General features: G+C 36.7%; 1 pseudogene; it reads right to left on the reverse strand.

The window, feature by feature from the left end:
- LOC129551934 (deacylase AADAC-like) overlaps positions 1 to 9,994 on the reverse strand; it is a 29,836-nt pseudogene extending 19,842 nt beyond the window's left edge.
- Positions 9,995 to 13,068: the final 3,074 nt, after the last annotated feature.

Here is a 13,068-nt window from a genome sequence, read left to right on the forward strand (position 1 = left end):
TATCTCTAACCATTCTTTGTCATGGAATGACTGTCATCTTTTCCTTCACCGTTGAAAAGTAGTTTCATGCCAACACCCACACAACCTAGAACAGTGGCAATCAGAATTCACTTCTGACTTGGGGAGCTGAAGCCCTGCTCTGGGCCCTGCATTTTGAAGAGCTGTTTGGATTTTTCTGGTTGCCTGCTTCACAATAGGATACAGACCCAACAAAGAAAAGTGGCATGTCTTACCCTTACAAACAATACTCTCATACCTTGGACCTTGGTTCTTGAACATAGTCTTTCTACTTTTAATCCACAATCCTATCTATGGTGTTATCGTACATGAAAAATGGTCCTAAATTTCTACTTTCAACATAAACATTAATCTATTTTTCTGGAGTACATCTTGATCTGGGGAAGGGATAGAATTCTCTTGGAAAAAAAGAAAAGAGAAAACACAACCTATTACTTATTCCTATGTTCTTAAGCAGTAGATGGTTTCAAGAAAGTAGACTATACCTTAACATTTAACTAACTGGGAATTTTTTCTACTTCTATATGAGCCCCTTTGGATACTTGGAAAATAATCATTCAGTCTTGAAGAATAAATCAAAAGTTTTCAGCAGTGTGTTAGTGAGTTCAAAAGACAAAAAGGCTTTTTTATTTCCTTGGTTCAGTTCAGTCACTCAGTCATGTCTGACTCTTTGCGATCCCGTGGAGTGTAGTACACCAGTCTTCCCTGTCCATCACCAACTCCTGGAACTTACTCAAACTTATGTCCATCAAGTTGGTGATGCCAGCAAACCATCTCATCCTCTGTTATCCCTTTTTCCTCCTGCCTAAAATATTTCCAAGCATCAGGGCTTTTCCAATGAGTCAGTTCTTCACATCAGGTGGCCAAAGAATTGGAGTTTCAGCTTCAGCATCAGTCCTTCCAATGAATATTCAGGATTGATTTCCTTTAGGATTGACTGGTTTGATCTCCTTATAGTCCAAGGGACTCTCAAGTGTTGTCTCAAACACCACAGTTCAAAAGCATCAATTCTTCAGTGCTCAGCTTTCTTTATAGTCCAACTCTCATATGGCTCAAATTGTAAAGCATCTGCCTGCAATGTGGGAGACCCGGATTCAGTCCCTGGGTTGGGAAGATCTCCTGGAGAAGGAAATGGCAACTCACTCCAGTATTCTTGCCTGGAAAATTCCATGGACTGAGGAGCCTGGTGGGCTACAGTCCATGGGGTCGAAAGAGTCGGACATGGCTTAATGACTTCACATATCCATACATGACTACTGGAAAAACCATAGCTTTGAGTAGATGGACCTTTGTTGGCAAAGTAATGACTCTACATTTTAATATGCTGTCTCAGTTGGTCATAACTTTTCTCCCAAGGAGCAAGGATCTTTTAATTTCATGGCTGCAGTCACCATCTGTAGTGATTTTGGAACTCCCAAAAAATAAAGTCTGCCACTGTTTCCATTGTTTTCCCATCTATTTGCCATGAAGTGATGGAACTGGATACCACGATCTTAGTTTTCTGAATGTTGAGTTATATATATCCAAGATGGAGGAGTAGAAGGACATACACTCAACTTCTCCTGTGAGAACTCCAAAATTACAACTTGTTGCTGAACAACAGTCGACAGGAGAATGTTGGATCCCACCAAAAATAGATATCCCATGTCCAGGGGTAAAGGAGAAGCTCCAACAAGACAGTAGGAGGAGTGAAATTGGATTTAGAATCAAACCCTGTACTACCCAGAGATGCTTGGAGGGCCCAAATAAAACCTTGTGCACATCAGGAGAACCCACAGAGACTGAGTCAGACCTGCCTTTGAGTGTTTGTGTGTCTTCTGCAGAGGTATGGGCCAGCAGTGGCCTGCCACAGGGCAGGGCCTCTGGGTGCAGCAGACCTGGATATGGCATAAGCCCTCTTGGAGGAGGTCGCTATTAACCCCACCATAGAGCCACGAGATCTTACACAGGACAGGGGAAACAGACTCTTGGAGGGCACAAACAAAACCTTCTGCACACCAGGACCCAGGAGAAAGGATCAGTGACCCCACAAGAGACTGACCCAGACTTGCCCATGAGTGTCCAGGAGTCTCTGGTGGGAGTGTGGGTTGGTGGTGGCCTGCTGCAGGGTTGGGGGCACTAAGTGTGCAGTACATGCACAAGACCTTTTAAAGGAGGTTGCCATTATCTTCATCACCTCCATAATAGTTTGGCCTCAGGTCAAACAACAGGGAGGGAACACAACCCTGCCCATCAACAGAAAATTGGATTAAAGATTTTATTTCCTAAGGAGCTTAATTCTGCAAAACTTGTAAGTTCTGTCTGTGAGTGATAGGATCAGAAGCTCTCATAATTTTTGTAACAAAAGTGTTTTAAATTCCAAATGTTAATAAACTTTTATTTTGACTGAGATTTCAAAAACTCCATTAATTCACATTGTTTGAATGAAATGAATTTCACAAACAGGAACATGATATTTAATTTTTAAATCATAATATAATAGTAATCATATACATTATATGAAGTAAATCTTTCAACATATCACCCTTACCATTGCTACCCAAACACCAGCCACCACCATGAACATAAAACAAGCCACCTCTTAATGATTTTGTCTTCCATTCCATTCTGACAGGAATGTTGTTAAATGTTGTATCTCTCACAGTTATATTTTTATCTGATGTTGGTGAAACACATTGAAAGCTTGAAAAGAATAGGATATCTTCCATGAAGTGGCTTAGCCCCAGTGTTTCAGCAAACAAGGCCTAAAATGAAACACATTCACATACATGTGTCTTCTAAATGTAAAGAAAGCTTTTGAGCCAAGAATTGCACATTAATCTTCAACATGTTCATAAGTGTTAGGCAGTCTCAGAAAAGTCAGTCATGATACCACCAGAAGATATATGAACCCAGATGCTTTATTACCATATGATGAATGAGCATCAGTGACATCAATCTTTCTTATACATTTACCCAATAGTAATGAACTCCGGGGGTTGGTGATGGACAGGGAGGCCTGGCGTGCTGTGATTCATGGGGTCGTGGAGAGTCGGACATGACTGAGCAACTGAACTGAACTGAATATTAATATGAAACATATTATTCTGTGTTAAATATTATCAGTATCCTGCAGACCCAGGCAAACTCTTCATTCTCATAAAAAAAGAAAGAAAGAAAGAAAAGAAAAATCAGAGTCAAATTTGTTATAAAAGGACATCCTAACATAAAATATGGCTAAAATTCTTTGAAATAGTTGTGAAAATTCTGGGGAAGGAAAAGGTTTTTGACTTATAGTTGAAGAGAAACTTTAATGGGAAAGTAGAGTTTGGATAATCAACTGAGCAGAAGGCCTTTCAGTCAGATAAAATTAGCTTAACCTAGAGAATAACAAAATTATGGTGTTAGAGAAATACAGGTCATTTGCTATTCCTATACTTCTAGACTTCATGAGGTTAAGTAAGAGGAAAGAATCCTTAAGAAATATTGTACGAAATATATACACACTTATTAAAAGCAAAACAAAACCCTAGAAGCTATGATGCATATATTAAAATTTCAGTTTTGTTGAGATTAAGAATTTATTTTTTAAAAAGTTATAAAGTATTTGAAAATACAACCACAATGTGAATAATGATACTTGCATTATTTTAATTGTGAAAATACTATTCTTTAGAATTGGCTTCCCTGGTATCTCAGATGGTAGAAAATCTGCCTGTAATGTGAGCAATCTGACTTAAACCCCAGGGTCAGTAAGATCCCCTGGAGAAGGGAATGGCTACCCACGCCAGTATTCTTGACTGGAGATATATAACAAACTCATAAAAATAAGAAATAGACTAACACTTCAATACACAAAAGACTTCAGTACCTGTTTCATCAAAGGTATAGAATGATTGGGGTTCTAAGGAACAAAAATGTTCATTTTCAAATATATCATTCCAAAGAAATGGCAGACACAAAACAATGGTGGAATAAGCATTGTTTTAACCTTCCTTCATTTCTCCTAATTTTATAAAAATGATAGTAAAAAAGAAATCTTAATATTAATACAATTATGCTAAGGAAGCAAAATACAATTGGCCCTCCACATTTTAGGGATTTTTTTAATCTGTGGTTCGTTGAAACCATGGATTTAAAATTCACTGATAGGACAACTGACTGTGTTCATGGTTCTGTACTATTTTATATAAGGGGCCTGAAAATCCACAGATTTGTTATCTGATTTGTTACCAATCTCCTGCCAGCTCTGATAATGAGGGACAACTATATTATCATCTATACCTCTTAAAAAGGTGATTCTTTATATATCTCTTATAGATGATTCTTGACTATTATCAAGAATCAGAATAACAAAAGACCTAGTTCTCCAGGAAGACACAGCAATCCTAAAATGTGTCTGCATTCAGTAACAGAGCTTCATAACAAAGGGAGCAAGAACTGAAAAAAAATGAAAGGAAAAACAGAAATATCTGAAATTGCTAGTTGGCAATTGACACTCCTATCTCATTAATTGATAGAGCAAGTAAACAGGAAAATAGTCAGTATATAGAAAATTTGAAAAACACTCTGAACCCAACAGAACTAATTGACATATTGAAGATATTCCACTTAGTGACAACAGAATACACATTCTTTCCAATTGCATGCAGAAATTTCACAAAGATGCTGTTGTTGTTGTCCAGTTATTAAGCCGTGTCTTTGTGTCCCATGGAATGCAGCACACCAGGCTTCCCTGCCCACCATCTCCAAGAATTTGCCCAAGTTCATATCCTTTGAGTCAGTGATGCTATCCAATCATCTCATCCTCTGCCACCTCCTCTCCTTTTGCCTTCAATCTTTCCCAGCATCAGGGTCTTCTCCAAAGATGTAGCTCTTCACATCACGTGGCCAAAATGTTGGAGCTTAAACTTCAGCATCAGTCCTTCCAATGAATATTCAGAACTGATTTCCTTTAGGATTGACTGGTTTGATCTCCTGGCAGTCTCAAGAGTCTTCTCCAGCACCACAGTTATAAAGCATGAATTCTTTGGTGCCCAGATTGCTATGGTGCAACTTTTACAACTGTACATGACTACTGGAAAAACCATAGCTTTGACTATATGGACCTTTGTTGGCAAAGTGATGTCTTTACTTTTTAATACTCTGTCTTGGTTTGTCATAGCTTTCCTTCCAAAAAACAAGTGTCTTCTAATTTCATGGCTGTAGTCACCATCCACAGTGATTTTGGAGTTTAATAAAATAAAATCTGTCACTGCTTATACTTTATCCCCATCTATTTGCCAAGAAGTGATGGATCTAGATTGCCATGATCTTAGTTTTTTGAATGTTGAGTTTTAAGTCAGCTTTTCCACTCTCTGCTTCCACCTTCATCAAAAGACTCTTTAGTTCCTCTCCACTTTCTGCCATTACAGTAGTATCATCTGCACTTCTGAGACTATCGATAATAGTCTGGAAATTTTGAGTTCAGCTTCTGATACATCCAGCCCGACATTTTGCATGATATACTCTGCATGTACTTTAGGTAAGCAGGGTAACAATATACAGCCTGTCACACTCGTTTCCCAATTTTAAACCAATTTTTCCACGTAAGGTTCTAACTGTTGTTTCTTGACCTGCATACAGGTTTCTCAGGAGACAGATAAGATGGTCAGGTATTCCTATCTCTTTAAGAATTTTCCACAGTTGGTGTGATCCACACAGTCAAAGGTGAAAAGCAGAAGTAGATGTACCATATGACATATTTGGGGAAAAAATCAGCAATTAGAAAGGATTAAAATAATACAGACTATGTTGTCTGTCCATTGTATAATTAAAATAAAAATCTGAAAAAAATGATTTATGAGGAATCCCCACATATTTGGAAATTAAACAATATACTCCTAAATAATTCGTTAGTCAAGGAAGAGATCACTTTAGACAAATTGGAAAAAAAAAAAAGCATTCTGAAGCAATTGAAAATGAAATCATACCATATCAAAATTTGTAGAGAGCAGGTGAAACATTGACTGACGGAAAATTCATAGCTTTAAATACATATATTAGAAGAGAAAAAAGGTCTAAGGGAAGTGAATTAAGCTTCTTCCACTAAGAATTTACAGTTAGATTATCAAATTAAACCAAAAGTATGGAGGAAAGATGTAGGGCAAACAAAACCCCAGAAATCAATAAAGTCAAAATAGATAAATAAAACCAAAGATTTATTCCTTGAAAAGAAACTATAAAATTAATTGGCCTCAGGTCAGACTAGTCAAAAACAAGAGAAGATGCAGCTTACCAATATCAGAAATAAAGGAAAGGACATCATTTTAGATGCTCAGACTCATAGGCATCAATCAGTGTGTGCTCAGATCAATTGGCCTGGCCACTCAGTGAGTGTGCAATGTAAGGCATAGTGGGACTAGTACTTGGAAAAGTATAAGACATTGAGAAAAGAAATCAAAGAATAAACAAAAATATGGAAAGATATATGATGATTATGAATGAGAACAATCAATATTGCTAAAATGACCATACTCCCCAAAGCAATCTATAGAGTCAATGCAATCTCTATCAAAATACCAATGACATTTTTCACTAGAAAAAATAATTTTAAATATGTATGAAAACACAAAAGACTACAAAAGCCAAAACAATCTTGATAAAAAAGAACAATGCTGGATGTAACATGCTCTCTTAAAACTACACTACAAAGCTACAGTAATCAAACAGTATGATATGGGAATAAAACAGATCCATACATCAATAGAATAGAATTGAGAGCTCAGAAATAAACCCACACTTATATGGGCAATTAACCTATGACAAAGGAGGCAAAAATATATAATGGGAAAAAGACAGCCTCTTCAATAAATGCTGTTGTAAAAACTGGACAGCTACATGATAAGAATCAAACTAGACTAGTTTCTCACAACCTATAAAAATAAATTTAAAATATATTAAAGACTTAATGTAATATCTGAGACCATAAAACTCTTAAAAATTCGGCAATATGTTCTTTGACATCAATATTAGTAATTATTTTTGAATATGTCTCTGAGGCAAGGGAGACAGAAGAAAAAATAAATAGGGCTACATCAAATTAAAAAGCTTTTGCAAGAAAGCTATCAACAAAATGAAAAGGCTGTCTACTGAATGGGAGAAGATATTTGCAAATTATATAACTGATAAGGAGTTAATATCAAAAATGTACAAAGATTATTAAAAATTAATCATGATCTTGCATTTGCCAAAAGTAGCTAATTTCGCTTTTAGTGATATGAACTGAAAATGAAGTTGTCTAAGTACATATTTTGTTGACCCGATGAATAAATTAATAGAAAAGGAAGCCAGAAAAATCTTGTGATCAACCAAAAACATAACATTAATAAATTATTATTTTTCATTATAACACACGTTATATCAAACTATAATTTTACAGTTTGTAACTTTTGCTATTCATGTATTCACTATTACCCATATTTTATTAGTAATGAAATGTTTTTAAAGGAAAAGTTTTACGTTTTAATGCCTTTGTGCTTTTCTCTCCAACTTTTGAACAAGGGTGCTTGCCTTTTTATCTTGAATCAGGCTCTACAAATAATGTAGTCAGCTCCTCTTGATGTACACTTGATATGCATATTATGGATGAATATAGATGCACACACAAGGGCTAGACTACTCTTTTGTTTCCATAATGTAGTATTTATGTCAGTCATTGTCATCTACACTAAATGCACCTATTAAAACACAAAGCTGGTAGTTACAAAGGTGAAGGTATTTGATATTTGCTTAGCCTGGTGCAAGCACTCCCAGACTTGTCACACAACAGCAGCATTATGACTCAGCTTAAGGGACTAACTGCGGGAAAATTTGTTTCCTGAGCTTCTTAGGCAGAATCTAAGAGAAACACAAAATAAAATTATACTAAGATATAACTTATCATTTATGTTGATAAAACAAAATTGAGAAAAATTACAATGTACTTTGTTGAGAAATTGACAGAGCATGGATATTCTCATGTCTTGTTGATTGGAGTGGAAAATATAACAGGGCAGTTTTGCAATAATTAGCAAAATTCCAAAATGCTCAACAAGCCCACTTCATGGATTTATCATAGACAAAACTCAGCCTCTGAATGTTTTTCATGTATTATCATTTTATTATTCATAACAAAATCCCCAAAAGAAAAAATTCTTGAACTTCAATAAGCCTGATTAAATGAACTGTGGTTTATATTCATACTAAATCCTTTGCAGTATGTAAGTGAATGAGGGGGCTTTATATGTGAAGCAGTGGAAACATCTACAGGCTATATAACAAAATGAAAACTGTAAGAAACACAATAGAATACTTGCTATGTTGTTTCTCATGTAAGAATGAAAAGAGGATAAGAATATATGCTTTTTATTACTGTATTATAGGTATTATTTGTATAAAGAAGCCCCAGGATGAATCACAAGAGGCTAATAAACTGGTTTTCTTCAGAGGCCTGGACTGAGAATAGAATGGATGAAGACAGGAATAGGAGCAGAAATTCTCAATGTTTACTTTTTTCATATTGATTTGATTTTTGAACTATATGGATGCTTGTGTGCATGTTCAGTCACATCAGTCATGTCTGACTGTTTGAAACCCTATGGACTGCAGCCTGCCAGGCTTTTCTGTCCATGGGATTCTCCATGCAGGAATACTGGAATGGGTTGTCATGTCCTCCTCTGGGGATCTTCCCAACCCAAGGATGGAACCTGCATTTCCAGCATCTTCCATATTCCAGGCAGATTCTTTACTGCTGAACCACTGGGGATGCCCATATGGATGCATTACTATTCAAAAAATAAAATTTATTTAAAATTATTTTTTTTAATGGAGTGGACTACATAAAACAGTAGTGAACTCTCCATTCCTGGAAATATGCATGTTGAGTTTAGAGATGTCTAGCGGTTGGAACTCTAGCAGCCTCCAGTCTCTACCACCAAACAATCTTTGTTGATTACTCTTTTTTATATACAGTGAAAGAAGGAGACAGGGACAGATGAGAAGGTTAGTTTTTCAGGGAGAGTGTTAGAGGAATAAACTGGATTAGGTTCCCAATGAAGTAGTCATAATAGAAACAAATGATCCAGTGGCAATAATCCATTGCCACTAACTACACATCTCATGCTTTTTATTAGGCATTTGCAGTCAGTGAATATGTACCACTAGAACCTATTAACATGCCTACTGTATACACTTTGGCCACCTCATGCGACAAGTTGACTCACTGGAAAAGACTCTGATGCTGGGAAGGATTGGGGGCAGGAGGAGAAGGGGATGACAGAGAATGAGATGGCTGGATGGCATCACCGACTCTGTGGACATGAGTTTGAGTGAACTCCGGGAGTTGGTGATGGACAGGGAGGCCTGGCGTGCTGTGATTCATGGGGTCATGGAGAGTCGGACACGACTGAGTGACTGAACTGAACTGAACTGTATACACTGTACTCCAAACCCATTATTAGTGTTTAATTGTCACAGTTAACTAGAAGAAGCTCAAGCACATGATTTCTGAGTTTTATAGGGAAATTAAAATTCACATAAAAGTAAAAGTAGAGAAAGTAAAACAAGATTGTCACACAAACACACACATGCATGCATACACATGATCACATTTTTACTCTACTGCTAGCAGAATAGATCACTTTAAAATTACAACCTGAATGTCTCCTTGGTCATCGTGTTAGCAGTCTGCTCTGAGATCGTTTAGAGGTATAGCATTTCACAACACCAGCAGAATTTGACAATAGGAAGCTAAGGCTATGCAGAACTTGCAGAAACAAAACAAACAAATTGGGAAATTTAGAAAATTTGCCTTTTTTGATTAGCAAGTGTTTTCATTTACCAAATATGTTGATGTTAGTAAAGAAATTTCTAACAGCATTATTTTCCATGTTTCTTCAACATTATCTGGGAGGGGTTTATAAATATAAGCTGCTAAGAAGATTCCCAATATCAGAAAGCCTAAGGATGTTTTCCCCATATTGTAACTGTTCCTTTCCTAAGCAAGACAGTATTAAGTGAAAGTGAAGTCGCTCAGTCGTGTCTGACTCTGCGATCCCATGGACTGTAGTCTACCAGGCTACTCTGTCCATGGGATTCTCCAGGCAAGAGTACTGGAGTGGGTTGCCATTTCCTTCTCCAGGGGATCTTCTTGAAGCAGGGATCGAACCCAGGTCTTCTGCATTGCTCATTTAAATGCCTGAAACTAAATAGTCTTGGGGCAAATCCCTCCCAAAATTATTACATAACTTCTGAGTCAAGGAGATTTCTCATTGGCACAAGTTGCCACAGGGCAACTTGGTTAATATATAACCTTGACATATAGATTGTTAAATAACTCCACTATAAAATATTGGAAGTGAAGACGTCTTACATGGGTCCTTAAGCTAACTCTGCTGACTTTAAGGTAAAATGAGTGGTTTTTTTTTTTTTTTTTTGTCATGATTCTGCTTTCTAAAGAACAAGAAAAAGAATTTGGATAACTACTTTTTCTATGCTTTCAAAGGAATTCCTGTATAGAGGTTGGTTGGTATAAAAGGAAAAATTTTAATGCGCAAATCTACTTGCCCAGGAGAGAGAGAATCAAAACTTAATTCTATATTTCACTAGAACACTTCTGACACTCATTTTCTTAACAAACCATGAACTTTAAATAACCCTGACTTGAATCTAACTGGAGATTCTTTCATGACTAATGATTAAGGGCATTTGTATACAGACCTATGGACCCAACAGTACTACATGGACAGCTACCTTTCAGTTCTTAATGACCATAACCATTGTGACAGATGACCTTTCACTTTTCTGTTCTCAAAAAGTCTGCTTTTCCTCCTTCAAAAATGACTCAGCAAATTTCTTGTCTGATATGCAGTCTTTGCCTGGAAATTAACTTAGCATTAAAACAAAAACATAAAGATTTTTCATATAGTCTGCTTTATTATTTGACAGTAGGGAGAAGTCAATGGACAGGATTAAATGACAGGTTAAGACTCGGGGGGAAACGTTTAAAGATTACCTATCACTCTTTTCTCTCTGTCTCTGTCTCTCTCATTTTGACTGGTTCAACAATTTCTTTTCTTAAAATATATATTTAATTTTAAAAGCATTCAGGTGAAATTAGTAATAAGTCATGGTAATAGATATAAGTAATAGAAATTGTGGGGAATAATTTTCTTAACCAAAGGCAAATCTTTCTCAGGTTAAAATAGATATGTAGAAATTAAACTTCATCCTTAAGATGCTATCTTTTAAAAAAAAAAAGGTCTTGAGGAATCTGCATACCATTTTTCAGACTGGCATTACCAGTTTACATTCCTTCCAACATTGGATCAAGGTTTTCTTTTCTTCACATTGTCACTAGCATCTCTCTCTTGTCTGTTTTTAAAATCATCATCCTAACTGGTGTGAGGTGATATCTCACTGTGGTTTTGATTTGTATTTCCTTGATGATTAGTGATATTGAGTACTTTTTCATGTAATTGTTGATGAGTTTGATGGAGGAAATTTATATATGTTGAGGTATAGGGAAGTCATTTTGGCTTATACATGATTTGGCTTGAACTTTATGCCAACCCAAAAGAGTCTGTCTTATGGCCTGTCAAACATCCACTTGCTTTAGCCAACTTTTAAAAATACAATTACTAGACTGTGTAGAAGGTCCAACTTTGAAGACAGGGATAAATACCTCCACTTCCTATGTCACTGATGCTACTTCTCCCTTGATTAGGTTTTCTTCCCAAACACCAACGTCATGCTGATTCACTGTGTACGTTCTAGTCCATCTCTTTTGAAAGCTTGTAGGAATGTACCCATCATGTTTGATATTTGTTCTTTATCTGACGGGATATAAAACTGTGGATCAGGCACCCAAAATGGGGCCAGGTAGTCATTTTATGGATGTAGTTTTGGATATGTTCCTGCATCACTGAAAACTTGAACTTTCTGAACTGTATAAAATTCAAGGACAGTATCAGCCATTCTCAAAATATCATCTGCTAGTGTTAGTGAACATGAATTTGGGTCTGTTTATCCAAAATACAGCAAAGTCAATCTATTGACCCTGGATTGTGGTGAACGAAAGCACAGCATTTAATGCAGGGTGTCAAGCAAAGAGAATGAGCAGTTAATGCTCAAAAGATCTGAACTCCCCAATGGTTTTTGGAGATGTATTTTTAAAGGCAATTCTTGTAGTGTGGTTGCAGAGTGCCTGAGAATCTTTCAGACCTTTTTAAATTGGTTGTTGGTTGAGGGTGATATTTTGGGAGTCAACATCATCAACCTTGTTTCCCCAACTGGTTTGAGGTCCGTATGCTGGTTGTTAGTAGTTTCCATCTGTGGGAGTCTGGTGTCTATAAAAACAACTTAGGAGGAACTTCTCTGGTGGTCCAGTGTTGAAGACTGCCCTCCCAATCCATGGAGTCCAGCTTTGAACCCTGCTCAGGAAACTAGATGCCCCATACAGCAATGAATATGAAAGATCCCATGGCCCCCAACTAAGACTGGTACAGCCAAATAAATATATAAACACTTTTTTTTTTAAGTACACTAGGACTGTGTTTCAGACACTGTTATCAATGTTCTACTGGGAGGCTCTGTGTCTCTGCTATATGATTGATCTATTGTTTAAAGTGTTATCAGTTTCCTGGCCATATCACTATTCTTTGTTGGTACATGTTCACATTTGCTTAATCATCAGCATTCTAAAAATTGGAGTATAATTGCTTTTACAACGTTGTCTTAGTTTCTGTTGTATGATGAAGAAATCAGCTATATTTACACATATATCCCCTCTCACTTGTGTCTTCCTCCCCTCCCCCATATTCAAACACACAATGTCATCACAGAGTACCAAGCTGAGCTCCCCTCATTATACAGAAACTTCCCTCTAGCTATCTACTTTTATACATAAAACTTACTCTCTCAATTCGTCCCACCCTCCCCTTTCCCACCATGTCTGCATGTCCATACCCCATGTCTACATCTCTATTCCAGCACTGCAAACAGATTTTCTCAAAAACCTCTATCAAAACAAATAGGCTTGGCACTAGATTGAAT

Source organism: Moschus berezovskii, chromosome 1, assembly GCF_049115385.1.
Source record: "Moschus berezovskii isolate FMDL1 chromosome 1, NW_MosBer_1.0, whole genome shotgun sequence".
NCBI classification, from domain to species: Eukaryota; Metazoa; Chordata; class Mammalia; order Artiodactyla; family Moschidae; genus Moschus; species Moschus berezovskii.